This window comes from Staurois parvus, unplaced genomic scaffold (assembly GCF_062004578.1).
Source record: "Staurois parvus isolate SC_StPar_1 unplaced genomic scaffold, SC_StPar_1.0 ptg000689l, whole genome shotgun sequence".
NCBI classification, from domain to species: Eukaryota; Metazoa; Chordata; class Amphibia; order Anura; family Ranidae; genus Staurois; species Staurois parvus.
In genome coordinates, this window is record NW_028318485.1 from 2797804 (window position 1) to 2820527 (window position 22724).

Genomic DNA, 22724 nt, shown 5'->3' on the forward strand with positions numbered 1-22724 from the left:
AGCTTTGGGTAGAATGATTCTTTAAGCCATATACACCGCTCAAAAAAATTAAAGGAACACTTTGAAAACATCAGATCTCAATGGGTAAAAAATATCATGCTAGATATCTATACTGATATGGACTGGGTAATGTGTTAGGAACGTAAGGATGGCCCATCGTTTGATGGAAATGAAAATTATCAACCTACAGAGGACTGAATTCAAAGACACCCCGAAAGTGAAAAAATGATGCAGCAGGCTAGTCCATTTTACTAAAATGTCATTGCAGCAACTCAGAATGGTCCTCAGTAGTTTGTATGGCCCCCAAATGCTTGAATGCATGCCTGACGTCGGGGCATGCTCCTAATGAGACCACAGATGGTGTCCTGGGGTATTTCCTCCCAGATATGGACCAGGGCACCACTAAGCTCCTGGACAGTCTGAGGTGCAACCTGGCGGCGTTGAATGGACCGAAACATGATATCCCAGAGGTGTTCTATTGCATTTAAGTCAGACGAGCATGGGGGCCATTCAAAGGTATCAATTCCTTCATCCTCCAGGAACTGCCTGTATAGTCTCGCCACATGAGGCCGGGCATTGTCGTGCACCAGGAGGAACCCAGGACCCACTGTACCAGTGTAGGGTCTGACAATGGGTCCAAGAATTTCATCCCGATACCTAATGGCAGTCAGGGTGCCATTGTCTAGTCTGTAGAGGTCTATGTGTCCCTCCATGGATATATCTCCCCAGACCATCATTGACCCACCACCAAAACAAATGTGCTGAACAATGTTACAGGCAGCATATCGTTCTCCACGTCTTCTCCAGACCCTTTCACATCTGTCACATATGCTCAGGGTGAACCAGATCTCATCTGTGAAAAGCACAGGGCACCAGTGGTGGACTTGCCAAATCTGGTGCTCAATGGCATATGCCAATGGAGCTTAATGGTGCTGGGCAGTGAGCACAGGGCCCACTAGAGGATGTTGGGCCCTCAGGCCACCCTCATGAAGTCTGTTTCTGATTGTTTGGCCAGAGAAATCTACACCAGTGGCCTGCTGGAGGTCAATTTGTACGGCTCTGGCAGTGATCATCTTATTCCTCTTTGCACAAAGGAGCAGATACTGGTCCTGCTGAAGGGATAAGGACCCTCTACGGCCCTGTCCAGCTCTCCTAGAGTAACTGCCTGTCTCCTGGAATCTCCTCCATGCTCTTGAGACTGTGCTGAGAGACACAGCAAACCTTCTGGCAATGGCACGTATTGATGTGCCATCCTGGAGGAGTTGGACTGCCAGTGCTACCTCTCCAGGTCTCGCCTCATGCTACCAGTAGTGACACTGACCCTAGCCAAATGCAAAACTAGTGAAAAAAATGTCAGTGGCCTTCACCTGTAAAACCATTCCTGTTTTGGGGGTTGTTCCATTGTTGCCCATCTAGTGCACTTAAAATTTCATTAAGACCAAAGCAGCTGAAACTGATTAACAACCCCCTCTGCTACCTAACTGACCAGACCAATATCCCAGGAGTTTAATTGACTCGATGTTATACTCAGACTAAAAATGTCCCTTTAATTTTTTTGAGCAGTGTATATTAACATCTGGTAAGCCGATTAGTTACAGAGGTCACGGCTAGATGTACCTGCCTTTCCTATACCAGTTTGGGGCTGTTATTTCTAGAAGATGATAAGTGCAAGAAATATCAGTAATTAATTAGTGATGGTGGGGTCCCTTCATGCCAGCAGGGGTTAAATATGCAAGGGTATTCGGGGAAGGAATTCCTGCACTGATTACAGACAGATTTGGATCAGAATAGCTTTTACGTAGAAGATATAGGATTAGGTGTTCATCACGAAGAAAAGATTCTGCACACTCCTCCTAACCCCGTATGTCTGGTAAAAAGATCAGACTCAGACTTCCCTCCTTTGTACTTATCATCTCTGTACGATGGGATAGCCGTGGCTCTGAATACATCTTCCCCATTGCACCTTTTGTAGTCAGACACAGCTGATAAAATGTAAAGGGTGTTCGGGAATTTTCTCTTTGTCATTTTCTGCAACACCTAAGTCATTGCATAGTTATGCAGGTATCCCCCCATTATTATGAAACCCCAAGTGTTAATGTGTTACTGGTCTGGGACCACTAATATCACTGTGCCATTGTACTTAGACCATGAGTGTCAGTGCTCATTGTTCCAGGACCACAGGTGTCAGTGTGCTATTGTTCTTGAACCACAAGTGTCAGCGTGCCACTGTTCTGGGATTCCAAGTAGAAGTGTGCCATAGCTTTGGTGCTTCAAGTTTCAGTGCTCCATTATTATGGAACCTCAAGTGTCAGTGTACAATTTCTCTGGGACCACAAGTGTTGGTGTGCCATTCTTCTTGAACCACAAATGTCAGTGTGCCATTGTTCTTGGATTCCAAGTAGAAGTGTGCCATAGCTTTGGTGCTTCAAGTTTCAGTGCTCCATTATTATGGAACCTCAAGTGTCAGTGTGCAATTTCTCTGGGACCACAAGTGTTGGTGTGCCATTCTTCTTGAACCACAAATGTCAGTGTGCCATTGTTCTGGGATTCCAAGTAGAAGTGTGCCATAGCTTTGGTGCTTCAAGTTTCAGTGCTCCATTATTATGGAACCTCAAGTGTCAGTGTGCAATTTCTCTGGGACCACAAGTGTTGGTGTGCCATTCTTCTTGAACCATAAATGTCAGTGTGCCGTTGTTCTGGGATTCCAAGTAGAAGTGTGCCATAGCTTTGGTGCTTCAAGTTTCAGTGCTCCATTATTATGGAACCTCAAGTGTCAGTGTGCAATTGCTCTGGGACCGCAAGTGTTGGTGTGTCATTGTTCTGAGACCATAAGTGTCAGTGTTTTGATTTTTGAGGACCACAGGTGTCTGTGCATCCTTATTCTGGGACCACAAGTGTCAGTATGGAAATATCAGTGTGTCTTCTGGGATCCAACATGTCACTTTAGTACATTTGGCCCTACTGCACTCATACAAGCACATATATTTTGTTAGATAAAAATCTACCTGTATGCAATTGGTTGGAACTCTAAAACATGAAGAGAATAGAGAACCTTCATGTAAATAATGTCCCTAAGAAAATAATTTTAGCCAACTGCACACTTAGCCATTGTCTATAGCAAACGCTGGCCAGAGTAGAGATACGTTTACTAAAAACAGTTTTGTGACAAGAATCCACTGGCGTTATCAGTTGTAGAAAAGAACAGAATGTAGATTAGCCATGGAGGAGTTTTAGGTTTAGGGTGGTCAGTCAACAGGCATGCAGAACCTCCTGTTTATAGCAAATATACAGCCTAATATAGAGCCATTTACATCAGAATTTATACAGCTGTGCCAGACTTGTTGGCCATTTTCATCGCAATGAGCGGAAACAATAGTTTCTACATGGCTGGGCTTCGGGGCCAAAAAGAAAGTATGACCTACATACAGAACTAGATCATGCCTATGCAATGTGTGTTGGCAGAGATGTAGTTGCCACCAGGGCCTGTGAGAAACCTGTGACTACACAGGAGGAGAATAAGGAGACAATTTGTCACCCCTTGCCTGACCAAGGATCTTCATGGTAGGATCACTAAGTATTCTACTTATAAATGTATAGGATATTTTAGTGTATGGGTTACATCTACTTTAAATAATTAACATTATTTGATTTAAGAGTTAAAGGTCTGTTGTCATAAAAGTCAAATAGCAAAATGTAGCCCTCATCCAATATTATGTATTGCTTGAATCCATCAGAAACCACACCTCCTCAGATGGGTCGATTTCAAGTTCTTGAAGAAACGAAGCACATTGTTCTTGATATGACTTAATCCTTTATTGCTAACCAGCCACATATAACGGCTTACTATGAATCATAAGCATACACGCAATATTGAAGAATGGCGGACCGCTGCAAAGACAGATGTTGTAATAGGTTGGTCTTCAAAGGCCGCTTGGTAGTTTATGATGTGGTCTTGTTACGCCAGTGCGTCAGTCGGCATCCGGCCGGGGTGACACCCTCTCCATTCTGTCTTTATTTTTAGCAGCATCTGGATAGCTGGATGGAAGCATCCATCTCTCCCAACGCATTCCAGTCTAACCAGCGAAACCTGCTGATAACTTGCCAGTCACGCGCGGAATGCTAGAGGAATTCCCGTAAATCAGGAAGCAGCTTCCCCAGCATGTCTGAGTCTGAGAGGATGAGGGCAAGAGGGAGACAAAGCCTAAAGCCATCATGGAAGCTGATTCTCCATCGCTGTAATTGCTAAAGCAGGCGTATCCGGTGTGCAGGGGCGGACTGACCATTCTGGTACTCAGGCACTGCCCGAGGGCCCGGGGTCAGTAAGGGGGCCCCATGAGATGTCCCTGGTACCTTTCATAGGCTTTTTTGGGTGTGGTTTGAGTGTGGGCGAGGACACAGGGGCCCCATGATCCCTTATTGCCCAAGGGGCCCAATGAGTTGTCAGTCTGCCCCTGCCGGTGTGCCAACTGTCAGCAAATTAACACTCTGTAAAAAAAATGCAGGGTAGATGGTTATCAATTTAAAGTTGAACTCTGGGTACAAAACATTTAAATGTCTACCTCAATAGCCACAAAGGATAAAAAAAAATCAACTTTGTAAACACAGATTGCCTTTGCAAGTTAAGTTATTACCTTGTAAACTCAGCAGTGACATCATCACTGTGTTGCACATAGCCTCTGCAGAGAGCAGAGCTGTGGGAGGGACCAAGAGGGTTCCATCACTAAAGACTGTCTGCAGAAAATTCCCAAACACACCCCTGTAGGCTGCTTACTGTTTGTCACATGAAGAAAGCCTAATGCTCCACATACTGTACATGTTACTATCTGACCATGACCCTCCTCGAGACGTCTGCTGTGTTTTCTAAAAACAATAAAAAAAATAGTTACAAATAGGCAACAGTGCTTCTAGCGGTTACTTTTACTGTATGCTGATGCATCCTCAACTGCCTGTGCCATGGCATGTCAGGATCCAGGATCATATAACTGACAATACAAGGGTAATTTTTCCTCTGTTTCTTTCAGTAGTCAGCTGGTGGATGGAATAATGGAAGGGCACTTTCTTTACTGAGGATACAGTAAATATATTTTTTTTATGCTCAGGTATGCATGCTTATGGTAGGTTTGCACCTATACCCAACAATCAAAACCATGGTACTTTTGTACTTACTGTAAAATTAATTTCTTGGAGTCCATTGAAGGGCTACAGCAATCAGGAAACTGCTGGGTTGTAAGGACATCTACAGTCAGGTCCATAAATATTGGGACATCGGCACAATTCTAATATTTTTGGCTCTATACACCACCACAATGGATTTGAAATGAAACAAACAAGATGTGCTTTAACTGCAGGCTGTCAACTTTAATTTGAGGGTATTTACATCCAAATCAGGTGAACGGTGTAGGAATTACAACAGTTTGCATATGTGCCTCCCACTTGTTAAGGAACCAAAAGTAATGGGACAGAATAATAATCATAAATCAAACTTTCACTTTTTAATACTTGGTTGTGAATCCTTTGCAGTCAATTACAGCCTGAAGTGTGGAACGCATAGACATCACCAGACGCTGGGTTTCATCCCTGGTGATGCTCTGCCAGGCCTCTACTGCAACTGTCTTCAGTTCCTGCTTGTTCTTGGGGCATTTTCCCTTCAGTTTTGTCTTCAGCAAGTGAAATGCATGCTCAATCGGGTTCAGGTCAGGTGATTGACTTGGCCATTGCATAACATTCCACTTCTTTCCCTTAAAAAACTCTGGTTGCTTTTGCAGTATGCTTTGGGTCATTGTCCATCTGCACTGTGAAGCGTCCAATGAGTTGTGAAGCATTTGGCTGAATATGAGCAGATAATATTGCCCAAAACACTTCAGAATTCATCCTGCTGCTTTTGTCAGCAGTCACATCATCAATAAATACAAGAGAACCAGTTCCATTGGCAGCCATACATGCCCACGCCATGACACTACCACCACCATGCTTCACTCATGAGGTGGTATGCTTAGGATCATGAGTAGTCCCTTTCCTTCTCCATACTCTTCTCTTCCCATCACTCTGGTACAAGTTGATCTTGGTCTCCTCTGTCCATAGGATGTTGTTCCAGAACTGTGAAGGCTTTTTTAGATGTTGTTTGGCAAACTCTAATCTGGCCTTCCTGTTTTTGAGGCTCACCAATGGTTTACATCTTGTGGTGAACCCTCTGTATTCACTCTGGTGAAGTCTTCTCTTGATTGTTGACTTTGACACACATACACCTACCTCCTGGAGAGTGTTCTTGATCTGGCCAACTGTTGTGAAGGGTGTTTTCTTCACCAGGGAAAGAATTCTTCGGTCATCCACCACAGTTGTTTTCCATGGTCTTCCGGGTCTTTTGGTGTTGCTGAGCTCACCGGTGCGTTCCTTCTTTTTAAGAATGTTCCAAACAGTTGTTTTGGCCACGCCTAATGTTTTTGCTATCTCTCTGATGGGTTTGTTTTGGGTTTTTTTCAGCCTAATGATGGCTTGCTTCACTGATTGTGACAGCTCTTTGCATCTCATCTTGAGAGTTGACAGCAACAGATTCCAAATGCAAATAGCACACCTGAAATGAACTCTGGACCTTTTATCTGCTCATTTTAATTGGGATAATGAGGGAATAACACACACCTGGCCATGGAACAGCTGAGAAGCCAATTGTCCTATTACTTTTGGTCCCTTAACAAGTGGGAGGCACATATGCAAACTGTTGTAATTCCTACACCGTTCACCTGATTTGTATGTAAATACCCTCAAATTAAAGCTGACAGTCTGCAGTTAAAGCACATCTTGTTTGTTTCATTTCAAATCCATTGTGGTGGTGTATAGAGCCAAAAATGTTAGAATTGTGTCGATGTCCCAATATTTATGGACCTGACTGTACACTAGCAAATACAAATGTGTGGTTCGTCCCAGGATAATCCCCCCCCCCCCTAGTCTTAGCATGCCTCCGTTTTGTGGAAAAACAGTACCAAGGGCATGACCATAAACCCAGAGTGGGAACTGTGTCCCTCAATGGACTTCAAGAAATGGATTTTACAGAAAGTACAAAAATCCCATTTTATTTCTCATCCATTGAGGGACACAGGAACTCAGAGACTGTTAGTATGTCCAAAAGCAGGGATGGGCAACAGCAACAAGAAACTAACATGTCCACAAAAAACATAAGATCCACTCCAGCTTGAAGAGCAATCTGACTGACCTTATGAAGAAAGCCTGAACATCCACCTGGTAAAACCTTAAGAACATGTACACAGAAGACCAGGTTTCACCCTTACAAATTTGGGAAAAGGTTGCTAGATGCTGAAAGTACAAGAAAGACCTCACACACCTAGTGGAATGTGCCTTGACGGGAAAGGGTGGAACTCGATCCTTAAGACTACAGGCCTTAATGATGATCTGTCTGAGCCACTGAGAAACAGTGGATAGAGAAGCTGTTCCCCTTTGCAAGGACTATTAGGAATAATAAACAGAGTCACTCTTTCAAATAGAAGCACTGGCTGCAAATTAAATTTGCACAGCATGAACTACATTCAGACATTGGAGCGAGCTCTCCTGACAAGTTGGAGCTGAACAGAGGGATGGAAGAATGATGTCCTGGTTTAGGTGAAAGGCCGAAAACCAACTTATGTAGGAAGGACGTTATGAGCCTCAACACCACCTGGTCTGTGTAAGACTAGAAAGGGTTCTTTATGTGAAAAGACCACCAGCTCAGATATTTGCTTTGCAGATGTGATGACAACTAGAAACCAATCTTGTGAGTGGAAAAGGGAATATCCCCCCTCGAAAAAAGTATTTTTTGAATTGCCAAGATACAAATTCAGATCCCACTGAGTCACGTAGGAAGCACAATGGGAAACACCCCATTCAGGAGTCTTGATGAAAGAACTGAAAGAAGAATTGAAAGCTAGCAGACTCTAGAACAAGATCACAAGCGCAGAAGCCTGACCCTTCTTGGTGTTTAGGGCCAAATGCTTATCCAGGCCCATCTTCAAAAAAGGCAAGGAATCATACCAAAGAGTTTCCTGGGATGAAAGTTTCTCTCTTGCACCAAAGAAGGTGTGCCTTCCATGACCTTGTGGGATGCAGACATCCTAACTTTTAACATTTTGAAGATATTTAATTCTGAGATCCTTCTGACCCTCAGAAACTGGACCGTGGTGGGTTGGTAAACCAGTCCTTGAAACAGGACAGCCAGATGATCTGGAAGAGTCTACGTAGTGCCTGTCAGGAGTTTAATCAGGTTGAGTTACAGCCAGGGGCGGACTGACCATTTGGAAACTCAGGCACTGCCCGAGGGCCCGGGGTCAGTAGGGGGCCCCATGAGATGCCCCTGGTACCTTTTTCATAGGCTTTTTTGAGTTTGGGCAAGGACACAGGGGCCCCATGATCCCCTATTGCCCAGGGGGCCCCATGAGTTGTCAGTTCACCCCTGGTTACAGCATCTGTCTAAGCCAGTTCAGAGCTATGAGGATCACTGGAATGTCCTCTATCTTGATTCTGTGAAGCAGATGAGGAAAGAGTTTCAGGAGAAAGGTGTAGATTAGAGTGTACTGATTCCATGGAGTCACCAAAGCATCCATTGCTTCTGCTAGAGGATCCCTGTACATGAAGGAAAAGCTGTCCAGTTTCTTGTTGAATCAGAAGATCCACATCTGCCATCCCTTACCTGTGACACAGATCCTGGAACACTTTTTTGTATAGGGACCATTCTCAGGACCCTGGAGCTACTAGCTGGGGAAATCTTCCTGCCAATTGTCCACATCTGGGATGTAAACAGCAAACAAGGTTGGAACTTGAGAATCTACCAAAGACAGGATCTACTCTACCTCTCTTTCTGTGGCAAGACTTCTGGTTCCTCCCTGATATTTGGGGTATACCACTCCTCTCCAGCATAACAGGCTGACATCCATCATAAAGACTGAACTGAAGGATTTTCTGACTCCAAAGCAGTATTTCTAAGGATCCAAGCCAGGAACAATCTTATCTACAGTGCCAGACTTACAGGTCTGTACAATGAATGGATTAATATTGTGTAAGAGAAGTTTGGAGTGTGGGCAAACGGGACTGCTTTGAAGGAGACTCCCATCAATCCCAAGCCTCTCATGCAGAAGCGAATTGTTGGATGACTCCTGTACTGAACAGAGTCAGGGAGCAAAGAGTGTGAAGTTTCTCCTAGGGAAGAAAACTTTTGACTTGAGCGGTGTTCAGGATCAGATCCAAATATTCCAAGGGTGAGTTGGTTTCAACACTAACTTCTGAAGGTTCAGGACCCAACAAGGTCTGAATGGTAATAGCACAATTGTCCACTAGAACCTACATGGACTGTTTCCAGAGCACAATATCCTTTAGTTTTCCCACAGTGGGGATGCCCCAAGAGCAAAACAAGGCTAGCACTGGAGCCAGGATGTTGGTGGTTACCAATGCTACAGAAGTCAGGATGAATTGCGGTGCCACAAAGTGGAAATTCAGAGGACCCAGAGAAAATTGAAGGATTTACTGGTGCACTGATAAAATGGGAACTTGCAGGTATGCGTCTTTGGTGTCCCCTTAGGAAAGAATTCTCTGTGATGAAAAGAGGCTATAACAGACATGGTAGATTATATAAAGACTTTCTGGGCCCAAATGAAGACATTTTAGGGCCTTGAGATTCAAAATGGGATATATGCCCTGTTTTGATTTGGGAACTGTGAACAGGTTGGAGTAGAACCCATGGACCGTTCTGACCCAGAGACTGGGGTAAAGATCCCCTTCACTTTGGAAAGTGGGGGCACCCCCTCATGCTGACGAACATTTATCCAAGGGTTTGAAGGACTTTGAAGTCCAAGATTTATAGGTGGCCAGGGAGCCAAACTTAGGTTTGACTTTGGAAGTTACGGCATGGGACTTCCTCTAGCCTCAGACTGGACAACAAAAAGGCAGCAACACAATGTTGAGGTCATCCCTCTACTGTAAGAACATTCAGTGTTGTAATTTATCATTTTTAATAAAGTATATACCAAAATAACAGTATTTGCCAACCACCCTTATCCTGCACTACTGTATCTAAAGTACCTTTAGACATGTGTATACAGTTGTGTTCAAAATAATAGCAGTGTGTTGAAAAAAGTGAATAAAGCTCAAAATCCTTCTAATGGCTTTTATTTCCATCCACACAAATGCATTGGGAACAAAACACATTCTATTCCAAATCAAAACATGAAGAAAAATAGATCAAATTTGTGTTGTACCTCTAAAAAAAATTGAAGAAAAGTGAATATTAGACGGTTCAAAAAAATCGCAGTGTTTGTATTCTTCTTTACAAGCTCAAACATTCACTATATAAACTGAAAAATGTTTGAAGAGTTTGCTTTCCTTTGAATCACTTCATGAATATTTGGTTGTAGTCGCACTGTTTCTGAGAACTGCTGTACATCTGTGTTGCATGGAGTCACCCAACTTCTGGCCCCTGTGATCAGGTATTCCAGCCCAGGATGATTGGATCACATTCCACAGTTCTTCTCTATTTCTTGGTTTTGCCTCAGAAACTGCATTTTTGATGTCACCCCACAAGTTTTCTATTGGATTAAGATCCGGGGATTGGGCTGGCCACTCCATAACGTCAATCTTGTTGGTCTGCAACCAAGATGTTGTATGTTTACTGGTGTGTTTGGGGTCGTTGTCTTGTTGGAACACCCATTTCAAGGGCATTTCCTCTTCAGCATAAGGCAGCATGACCTCTTCAAGTATTCTGATGTATTCAAACTGATCCATGATCCCTGGTATGCGATAAATAGGCTCAACACCGTAGTATGAGAAACATCCCCATATCATGATGCTTGCACCACCATGCTTCACTGTCTTCACAGTGTACTGTGGCTTGAATTCAGTGTTTGGGGATCGTCTGACAAACTGTCTCCGGCCACTAGACCCAAAAAGAACAATCTTACTTTCATCAGTCCACAAAAATCAATTTCTCTTCAGGCCAGTCAATGTGCTCTTTGGCAAATTGTAACCTCTTCAGCACGTCTTTTTTTCAACAGTGGGACTTTGCGGGGGCTTCTTGCAGATAGCTTGGCTTCACATAGGCGTCTTCTAATTGTAACAGTCCTCACAGGGAACTTTAAACCTTCTTTCATCTTCCTGGAGCTGATTGTTGGCTGAGTCCGCGCCATTTTGGCTATTCTTCTATCCATTCCAATGGTAGTTTTTCGCTTTCGTCCATGTCTTTCAGGTTTTGGTTGCCATTTTAAAGCATTTGCGATAATTTTAGCTGAGCAGCCTATCATTTTCTGCACTTCTTTATATGTTTTCCCCTCTCCAATCAACTTTTTAATCAAGGTACGCTGTTCTTCTGAACAATGTCTGGAACGACCCATTTTCCTCAGAATTTCAGAGAGAAATGCACTGTAACCAGCATGTACAACATTTGCTGCCTTTCTTCCTTAAATAAGGGCAATAATTGCCACCTGTTTTTCAAAGAATGAATGACCTCACTAATAGAACTCCACACTGCTATTATTTTGAACATGCCCCTTTCAATTAGTGATTCAATGACACAGAATCAGCAGCATGCATGTCATGACTGTTGGGTCTGTTGGATTTCTATTACTCTACTACACCTGCTAGTACATTATTTGCCATGTAGAAATATCATTTCTACCAAAAACAGTGATTGATCCGGTTAGTGATGTCTGAGTGCTATTATTTTGAACACAACTGTATGTAATATCAGAATCCCATAGTTATGCAAAGAAAAGATTATAAAAATATCTGTTGTGTTTTTAAATTGTTAGAAATACTCTGATCTATTTTATATGCAATTAATCTCATCTTAAAAGTTGTTTTAATAAATTTAGTTTAACAAGCAGAAATGTCATCAGGGTTACACATAGCAGTGGTCAAGATCCTGGATCTGGTGCAAAGTTATAGAATTTGACTGGCTCACAATAATTCTCCTCCCGCTCCCAGTCTGAGTGCTGCTGGACAAGGCATGACTAGAGGCTGATATAAATCTGGTAATTATAGTGTGTTTACTTGTGAGCCACCAAGGTATACGAACAGAGGAGCATATATATTTTTCTAGATCGCTGGTTATTTTGCACACTCTCTACAGGTATGCATTTAATATCAATTAATTCAATAATTACCGCGCTCTAATACTACCGTATTTGCCGGCGTATAAGACGACTTTTTTGCCCTGAAAAACATGCCTCCAAGTGGGGGGGTCGTCTTATACGCCGGGTGCACTTCAGTTGGGATAGACATAGCTGCCATAGTGGCCTTCCGATACTCGCTCGGTGACCATAGTGGCCTCCCGATGCCCGCCCACCTCATTCTACATACGAGCCGCGGCGGGTCATCAGCGTGGCTGCGGCGAGCATCAGCAGCGATACAGGGGTGCCAGCCTTTTCGGCGTGAGCGGCCCGTTCTGCTCGGCGGGAAGCAGCGGCACTCCGGCCCGCCCCTTGTCTATTCAGAGCTCGCACATGCGGACTTGCGCACTAGTGCCAATTACAGGGAGATGCAGGGACATGGTAGTGACATGGAGACAGGGAGGGCAGACAGGGAGCAGGGACCAATCCAATCAGGCTTTGTATACAGCCAACCACAGTACTGCACCATTGTACAGTACAATACAGCATAGAAAATGTCCAGCAGTCAAACCCCTATCAACCCTATCATGGCACCAGCAAAAAGAAAGAGGGGGTAGTCTTATACGGCGAGTATATAACAAACTCTATATTTTGAGTGGAAATGTTGGGGGTCGTCTTATACGCCGGCAAATACGGTAATTAAAAAAGTTCTCAGTGCTTGAAAAATAATATAAATAAATCAACAATTAATGATACCTTTAAAAAATTGTAAATACTCCTATATATGTGCCAATTAATAAATCAAATAATAATTAATGATAAAAATAATATATAAAGTCCAAAAAATCCAAAAGGTATAAATAAAAAGTCCCAAATGCAAAAAAAAAGTGCTATAGTGTTCAAGTCAAATCAAATCATACTCTCCTTCCAACATATGGTGTGCTTCAATCCTGCAGCTTTATAATTAGCCTGTGTGTCTGGGAGGGATGATCCCTCCTTTGATCCACTCTCTCCTTCTAATATGTGCTTCAATCCTGCAGCCTTGCAAGTAGCTTGTATGCCTGTGAGGGATGATCCCTCCTTTGATCCACTCCTTGTTGTAACAGCCAAATGCATGCAAAGAGAAAAGAATATATGGTGCCTTATCCCAGAGACAAATTCAGATTTTAATTCACTTTCACATTACACTCACTTCTTAAAAACATCAATAGCGCTTTTTGTATAGCAAACAACCGCTGCCTGTGGTGAAGGTCTGGCCAGAGGGTGTGTACCCCACGCCGTCAGTACTCGCCGTATCAGATGTGCAGTGACGTCACTGCCCCTCCCCAACGTGTTGCGCCACAGGGACTGCGTAGCTTCGTCTGGGGGATGATCACATCAGACATTTTGCACTTGGGACTTTTTATTTATACCTTTTGGATTTTTTGGACTTTCTATATTATTTTTATCATGAATTATTATTTGATTTATTAATTGGCACATATATAGGAGTATTTACAATTTTTGAAAGATATCAATTGTTGATTTATTTATATTATTTTTCAAGCACTGAGCACTTTTTTAATTAGTATTAGAGCACGGTAATTATTGAATTAATAGAGGCTGATATAAATACAGACTGAGAAATGTGCATTTAAATATATATATATATTTTTTTTTTATTCATGAACTGGATTAAACCAGGTTTTTTTTACGTTTTTTTTTTTTTTTTGCACATGTGCATGAACTTTCGCTACCACTGCCCATGATGATGCTCCTAACACAATGTCGGTACCATGAATCCAGTGGGGCGGGAATGATCTGTGAATGGGTGAATAAGGACGTGTTGCTGACCCAGGCTCCACCATAGTCAGCCCCATCTGGAGAACACTAGGCATTTCTGCTGGATGAATTCCCCTTTTATGGAAACATGAATGAGCGGTGGAACCATGAGCACAAAGCAGTTAAAATATGGGAAGTTTTGGCAGGAGACAATGATGGAGATGTTTACAGTAAGGCCAGCCATAAAAAAAAAAGAAAATATCAGAGATGCCACGATCTTGCAATTCCTCCCGTCAAAATAAATCAGAGGAGAGGGAGACAAAAGGAATTATATCTGCCGGGCCAGAGACGCACCTGGGACAGAAAGATGAATTGATGGAAGAAAGAGGAGAACAATACTAGGCAATGAAATACAGCACGAGGGAAACGTGACCTGAGCACCATGGCGAAACAGCCGAAGACGGTAAAGAGCACTAGGCTAATGTACAGCAATGGCACAGAGTACAGAGCAGGAGGCTGATAACAGCACAGAGTGCAGAGGCGCCATAGGGGCCTGTCGATGGGATTTTCTTCACGATAAATGGATTTTGCATGCTGATACGAGCCTATTGGAATGCAATCTCTGCTTGAAGCAAGTCAAACACAAGAGAGGAAGAGGTCAAATGCAGGTCGAATACACGTGTCAACGACTACTGAATGATCTCATAAGAGTCTAAAGCTGATGTCAGACCAGGGGTGGGCAAACTTTTTGACTTGAGGGCCGCAATGGGTTCATATATTGGACCCGGGGGCCGGACCAAGAGTAGATGAATGATGTGTATGTGTCATCCATAGTAAGTATAGTAATATTCCCCCATAGTAAGCATAGTAATTAATCCCCCATATAGTAATTCATCCCCCATAGTAATTCATCCCCCATATAGTAATTCATCCCCCATAGTAATTCATCCTCCATATAGTAATTCATCCCCCATAGTAATTCATCCCCCATGTAGTAATTCATCCCCCCTATAGTAATTCATTCCCCATATTAATTCATCCCCCATATTAAGTCCCCAAGTCCCCCCTGTGTCAATTCACTTACCTTTGCTCCGCGCGTTCCTCTCGCCGTGTTCCCGCGCCGTTCCGGTGTAGCATGAAAATCTGTCTCCTATGAGGATCTGTCCCCCTCGACGTATCTGCGCATGTTCCAGTTTCAGGCATTAGCAGCCGATCGGCGATCTCCGGCACATGCGCAGATACGTCGAGGGGGACAGATCCTCATAGGAGACAGATTTTCATGCTACACCGGTCTTCAGGGCGGACTGTGAGAGGAGCCTAGCTCCGCGGGCCGGATTAAAAGGTCCGCCGGGCCGTAGTTTGCCCATTGCTGTGTCAGACTGTCACCATCAACATATGGCCTAAAAGCACAGACGGCAGGGGATGAGGTTTGGTAGAGAACTGAAGCATGACAGGCAAGCCTAATAAAATGTGACTCAAGGAGCGCTTATAAATAAAAGCAGCTGATACACTAAAAAGGAAACCGTAAACCTTCTAAAAGACAAATAAAAGAAAAAGTGCAGCCCTAAAATGAGTATAAAAATCAATATAAATGCCAAAGAAGCATAAAAGACAAATCTCTCAATAAAACTACTGGTAATAATGCATATATCAAGACTGTTTAAAGCACTCATAAACCTAAAGGTATATCATTAGAATAAATAATAAATGTCCAATAAAAGGTGCAAGTAAATAACAGTTAATCCAGGTAGGTGACTCTTATTATCCCAGTGGAAAACAGGTAATCCGGTGATGTGCAGAGTATAGTAAAAATGCACACTCACCAGATGCGCATTGTTAAGAGCGCAGTATTATTATTATACAGTATTTATATAGCGCCAGAAAGGTTTGCTCAGCGCTGTACATTATAGTGGGAGACAGAACATGAGACAATACAGTAACAAAACAATACACGAGGGGTTTGTGTATGTATTAATCAGCCAAAGGTCCCCTCTATGGTGGAATAGGATGCAGCCTGGTATGGAAACCTTCCTCTGTAGTTATGGGCGATGTCAGTCAGAGGTCCCCTTAATGGTAAGCTGCAGTATGGTCTGTTGTGGATCTCCCTCCTCTGGGCCCTGGGATTGTCACCTGGGTTCCTTCTACAACTAGTTCACAATAATCCAGAGATTTCCTTGATCCCCAACTGTCCTTTAATTCAAGATCCCAGAAATGCAGCGGCAGATCTTCAGGGTGATCCCGGTCTTGGGTGTCATCCAGCACAGGTGCCTGGCTCGTTGTCTCCTGATCTGGGCTGGTGTCACACTCTGGGTGGAGGGGGGACTTCACAGAGACCTCCAGATGAGCTGGGGCTGGCACTGCCTAGAGGTCACAGTCCATGCCGGATGGCGTAGTAGAAGAGCCGAGCACTCACACGTATGGAGTGAAGCCTACTCAGAATAAATCTACAAAAAGCAGCTTTTATAAAAGTTTTTTTTTTTTAACCCCCTTCCTGCCCAGGTCAATTTCCAGCTTTCAGTGCTGTTGCACTTTGAATGACAATTGCGCAGTCATACAACACTGTACCCATATGAATTTTTTATAATTTTTTTGTGACAGAGCTTTTTTTGGTGGTATTTAATCAACCCTGGGTTTTTTATTTTTTCTTAAACCAAAAACCACTGAAAATTTTGAAAAAAAAAAGTTTTTTCTTAGTTTTTGTTATAAAATTTTGTAAATAAGTGATTTTTCTCCTTCACTGATGAGCGCTAATGAGGCTGCAGTGATGGGCACTGATAGGTGGCACTGATGAGGAGGCAATGATGGGTATTGACAGGCATCACTGTTAGGTGGCACTGACTGGTACTGGTAGGCTGCACTGATGGGCGACACTGACTGGCACTGAAAGGCAGCTCAGATGGGCACTGATATGTGGCATTGATGTGCACTGGTAGGCACTGATGGACACTGACAGATGGCACTGCTGGGGTACACTGATCATCAGGGCACACTGATCATCAGTGTACATGTCCCCTCTGCGGAATGCCGATTACCGGCTCTCCTCTCCTCTGTCAGCGTGACAGCTCGAGAGGAGAGAAATGCCAATAAACTGCATTTCCCTGTTTACATGTGATCAGCTGTGATTGGACACAGCTGATCACATGACCGAGCCGACATCTGTGGCTCTTTCCGTGGATCGGTGATCCGCTGTGTCCGAGGGACACAGCACACCGATCACCGCGCATGCGCGGTTAGAATGGGAGAACGTCATATGAAGTCCTCCCATATCGAGAGAACCACCTTGCCTCCGTCATATTACTATATGGTGGGCGGGAAGTGGTTAAACACGATTCCCAAGGCTTTTGCCAAAATGCTCAAGCATGCACCATATACAGTGGGGCAAAAAGGTATTTAGTCAGCCACCAATTGTGCAAGTTCTCCCACTTACAAAGATGAGAGAGGCCTGTAATTGGCAACATAGGTAGACCTCAACTATGAGAGACAAAATGAGAAAAAAATCCAGACAATCACATTGGCTGATTTGGAAAGAATTTGTTTGCAAATTATGGCAGAAAATAAGTATTTGGTCACCTACAAACAAGCAAGATTTCTGGCTCTCACAGACCTGTACCTTCTTCTTTAAGAGGATCCTCTGTCCTGCACTCATTACCTGTATCAATGGCACCTGTTTGAACTTGTTATCAGTATAAAAGACACCTGTCCACAACCTCAAACAGTCACACTCCAAACTCCACTATGGTGAAGATCAAAGAGCTGTCGAAGGACACCAGAAACAAAATTGTAGACCTGCACCAGGCTGGGAAGACTGAATCTGCAATAGGCAAGCAGCTTGCTGTGAACAAATCAACTGTGGGAGCAATAATTAGAAAATGGAAGACATACAAGACCACTGATAATCTCCCTCGATCTGGGGCTCCACGCAAGATCTCACCCCGTGGGGTCAAAATGATCACAAGAACAGTGAGCAAAAATCCCAGGACCACACGGGGGGACCTAGTGAATGACCTGCAGAGAGCTGGGACCAACGTAACAAAGGCTACCATCAGTAACACACTACGCCGCCAGGGACTCAGATCCTGCAGTGCCAGACGTGTCCCCCTGCTTAAGCCAGTACATGTCCGGGCCCATCTGAAGTTTGCTAGAGAGCATTTGGATGATCCAGAAGAGGATTGGGAGAATGTCATATGATCAGATGAAACCAAAATAGAACTATTTGGTAGAAACACAACTCGTCGTGCTTGGAGGAGAGAGAATGCTGAGTTGCATCCAAAGAACACCATACCTACTGTGAAGCATGGGGGTGGCAACATCATGCTTTGGGGCTGATTCTCCGCAAAGGGACCAGGACGACTGATCCATGTACAGGACAGAATGAATGGGGCCATGTATCGTGAGATTTTGAGTGAAAACCTCCTTCCATCAGCAAGGGCATTGGAGATGAAACGTGGCTGGGTCTTCCAACATGACAATGATCCCAAACATACCGCCCGGGAAACGAAGGAGTGGTTTCGTAAGAAGCAGTTCAAGGTCATGGAGTGGCCTAGCCAGTCTCCAGATCTCAACCCCATAGAAAACCTTTGGAGGGAGTTGAAAGTCCGTGTTGCCCAGCGACAGCCCCAAAACATCACTGCTCTAGAAGAGACCTGCATGGAGGATGGGCCAACATACCAGCAACAGTGTGTGCCAACCTTGTGAAGACTTACAGGAAACGTTTGACCTCTGTCATTGCCAACAAAGGATATATAACAAAGTATTGAGATGAACTTTTGATATTGACCAAATACTTATTTTCCACCATAATTTGCAAATAAATTCTTTCCAAATCAGCCAATGTGATTGTCTGGATTTGTTTTCTCATTTTGTCTCTCATAGTTGAGGTCTACCTATGATGCCAATTACGGGCCTCTCTCATCTTTTTAAGTGGGAGAACTTGCACAATTGGTGGCTGACTAAATACTTTTTTGCCCCACAGTATTTACTGTACATATTATAGCACTCTTTTTTTTTACATTATAAATATTTTATTTTCATAAAGAAAAAAGAGAAGGTATACAGCTTTGTGCATAAGACCAATAGAGACAAAATAAAGGCAAATCATGGAGTTACCAGTGGGACCCTATAGAAAGGACAGGGCATTTTACAACAGGGCCAACATATGTCAGGAGTAAAAAAAAAAAAAGGGCCGATTAGGCCAAGACTCATTGGTTGAAAGTGGGTGCTACAATAGGAAAAAAAAGATATATTGTCCATCATAAAATTATCATTTGAACAATGAATGTCCATGTGAAACTATCATAAGTGACCTGGAAAAAGCAAAATGTATGGTGGTAAAGTTGGAAAAAGGAGACAGGAAGAGTATAGGGGAAGATGAAAGAGACAGAGCATATCACTGGGCATGCGACTAAGGAAAGGCAATCAAGATGGGGATTACTGCAAACCATTGTTATTGGGGCCAGTTATAGACAGGGTTTGAAATGATCCGAGTCTATATATGGAAACCAGGGACCCCCAGGTCTAAAAGTGAGTCTTGTGTCTATCACGTAAATGTGGTGGTCAAATTTTTTTTGCATATTATGTCACAGCTCCCTAGTCCACACAGCATAGATTGCCAGTGAAGCAGGATCTCAGTGATAGTAAAGAAACATTGGGGTCACTTCTTATTATGAGAAATAGATCCTGGTAAGATGGATTAAAAGAGTGTTGAGGGGTTTGCATATGTTACAGGAGGTGGCTTGGTGGAATGTTGTAAAGACATCAGTCCAGGACAGTCTCTCCATATCCGACTCATTGGGGCCTTCTTTCCACCACACCTCCAGCAGGTTCCTGGGATAAATGGTATTGTTTTGTGTAATGTGCAGGGACATCTATACCATCTAGTTAATAGTTTAAAACTCCTCCTGAGCAGAGGATGCTACTCTCTCATTTTATTTCAGGCCTTTATACGGCACCATAAAAGTTATGCAGCATTTTACATACTTTTCTGCCCTCAAGGAACTTAAGATCAAAGGTCCCTATTTCACAAAAATACAAGCACCCATATAACAATGCCACTGTAGACCAAAGCCAATTAATCTACCTTTTCAGCAGTCTTGATTGGTTGGCCAGATATGATGCAACTCCATGTATGTGCACCAAAGTTACTACGTCCTGCCACCAACAGTATGCCTAGTTTGTACTTCGAACTGCACAATTGCAGCTTAGGCTGTTTTCACAGTGATTCGTTTTTTTTTCCCAAAAAAAAAAGGCAGAAGAAAGACATGTGACCAGGTATTCCTATGGAACTCTTTGCACTGATCTGTTGTGGGTCTGGTTAATTTTTCAAAACCCTGCTTGCTGCATTTTTGGTGCAGTAAAAAAAGTGCAGCAAAAACGCACCTCTCCATTGAAATCAATGGAAGACGTGGCAAAAACACATCAAAAAAAGCACCCGTGGTGCAGTTTTTGAGTCACATCATGTTAAAAACACACTGCAAATGGTAAAAATGTATAAGCATTTTTGCATGGATCAGTGCGAAAGTGAAACATTTAAAAAAATATGCTCCCAGGCAGAGAAGGAGCTTTTATGGAAAAAAAAAGAAAGAGAAAATTTGCACACGGGAAATAAATGAGTCCACTGTGAGATAAAAGTCCTTATTATGACAATGATGTAAAGTCCATCAACCCTGATCTTTCCAACTGTTAGAATGGGTAATCACCAGTGCAGGAAAGGCGGCTAGCCCAGTCAATTTGTACTGGGATTTAAAGGAGGGATTCTAACTGTTTGTGGAATCCTAAAAGGTAAGCTCACCTTCACCCAATCTACGTATTTTGGTTGAGATGGTGTATCTAAGATGGAAACAGACCAATTTACAAATTCCCATTTAAAGCGGAAGTTCCAATACATACTTAGGTGGGGCCAGGGCCCTTCAAGGTGTTTCCAGTCTGCATAGAGGAATGAGTCAAAAAGCAAATGGAAAGGTCTTAGCAGCTCTAAGAGCCCTGAAAAACACAAGGCCTGGAACAGCAGGCTAATCCTCCATATGCAGATAATACACATTGCATCAATATAAATTTGAAACAACACACTGTAAACCTGAGTCTCTTTTATAGAGGGACCGTGTGCCTCTGAATTGGATTCAGATATATTGATAGGGGCCACAGGCCTGGTTTGATTTTAGGGATCAGGAGAGTCAGAGACAGACTGCAGAAGATGGAGCCAGAGTGTGCTTAGAGCCTCTTTGGGCAGCCTGCCCCAGTAACTGAGAACAAACAGCTAAGAAGTCCTAAGTGGATATGGAAGTCCCTGTGGGGGATAACTTCCATAGAACCGCTAGGGGAGTATGGGCAGAGGTTGCCCATAGCAGCAGGACTGTCCTCTGTGTCATAATGAAGACATGTTTTATCTGTGCAGCAGTATGCAACTAGGCCCAAAGTGAGTCAAGGCCCCAGATACTCAAAAACCTGGGTAGCTGGTGCATATCAGGGATACTGGTGTCCGGAAGTGACCAAGTCACTGTAATTGGGCAGCAGAAGTAGACTGAAGATCATTGCTTCAGGAGCAGGTGCAGCAATGAGATGGGGATTCCTCCAGGTTGAAGAGCAGAACAAAGAGCACAAAGTAAATCACTCCACTTGGCCCTATCTCTTAAGATTATAGGTTTCGATAATGGTCTGTCTGAGCCACTAAGAAATGGTAGAATGAGAAGCTGATTCGCCTTTATGGAGGCCAGAAGAATGATAAAGTGCCAGTCTTTTCTGAAGGAAGCAGTTGGTGCAAGGTAAACTCTCACTGCCCAGCCACATCCAGTTAATAGAGGTAAATGTTTGATGAACTAGAAAAAAAAAAAAAAAGATGTTTTGGATGAAAGGAGAGGCTGAACCTACCTCAGGTTGAAAGGAAGCTCCGGGCCTCAACACCACCTTGTCCTTGTGCACGACGGGAAAGGGCTCTTTATGGGATAAGGCCCTCAGCTTAGGACACTCATGTTGCACAGGTGAAGGCAACAAGAAAACACCACCTTATGGGTAAGAGTGGAAAGGGGAATATCCTGGATAGGTTCAATAAGTGTTTTTTGAAATGCTAAGAGAACCAAATTCAAATTTCACAGAATCACAAGGGAACAGAGGGAACCACATGGGAGACACCCTGCACAAAGATCTTGAACAAAGACCGGGAAGCCAATGCTCTCTAGAACATGATTACATGAGAACAGAGCTGATTTTATTTTTTTAAATCAGCACCAGGGACAGGACTCCCATTGAAATAAAAAAATGTCCCTTGTGCGAATAGGAGCCTCGCTGGACCTATCACAAGCACTCGTGAAAAGTGCCAATTATTCATAAAAACTGTACTACCGCTTCTCACAATGGAAAGTGCTTTATGAATGGAAAAATTAGTCAACTGAGTTAGCCTTTAATGGTCCTGAGGGCCAAATGCTGGTCCAAACCCATCTGTAAGAAGGTAAAGACTTTTCCCCATAAAGAATTTCCTGGAATGAAAGCCTCTCACCTCACACCAAGCAAAGTATGCCTTATACAGTGTACAGGTACAGATAAACCTTGACTGAAGTAGACTTCCTAGGTATTAGCATTGTGGAAATAATCAATTCAGAGGATCCCTGTACCTGGAAATAATCTTTTCCAGGTTCAAGGTTGTTCCTGGACGTAGGGATGTCCAAATCTTGCTTTACCCACCTGTGACCACTTCCCTGGGTCCAGATGCTGCCAGCTAAGGAAGTCTGCCTACCAATTGTCCACACTTGGGAAGTAAACTGCGAACAATGCTACAAACAATGTAGAGTTCTCCCTGGGACTGGATCCACTTTTATCTTTCTTGCAGCGGCATAACTTTTGGTCCAACCGGGAGGGCCAGCATTGCAGGGACAACCAAAGAGCCCAGTGTTC